Genomic DNA, 274 nt, shown 5'->3' on the forward strand with positions numbered 1-274 from the left:
TCCAGGCCTGGTGCTCTATCTACTTTGCCACCTAACTGCCCTAAAATGGAATGAACTGCCTTGGGAGGTTGTGGTTGTTCACTCATTTCAGTCATGTCTGACTCTTTGTGACCCCCTTTGTTTTCTTGGCAAAGATACTGGAGTGATTTGCCATTTCCTTCTCCAGCTCATTTTACATATGAAGAAACTGAGGCAAACAGGGTTAATGACTTGCCCAGGGTCTCAGAGTAGGGACCAAAAAAGTAAGAGGTAGCATTTGAGTTTAATCTTGAAG

Source organism: Vombatus ursinus, unplaced genomic scaffold, assembly GCF_900497805.2.
Source record: "Vombatus ursinus unplaced genomic scaffold, bare-nosed wombat genome assembly UNPS02015004.1, whole genome shotgun sequence".
NCBI classification, from domain to species: Eukaryota; Metazoa; Chordata; class Mammalia; order Diprotodontia; family Vombatidae; genus Vombatus; species Vombatus ursinus.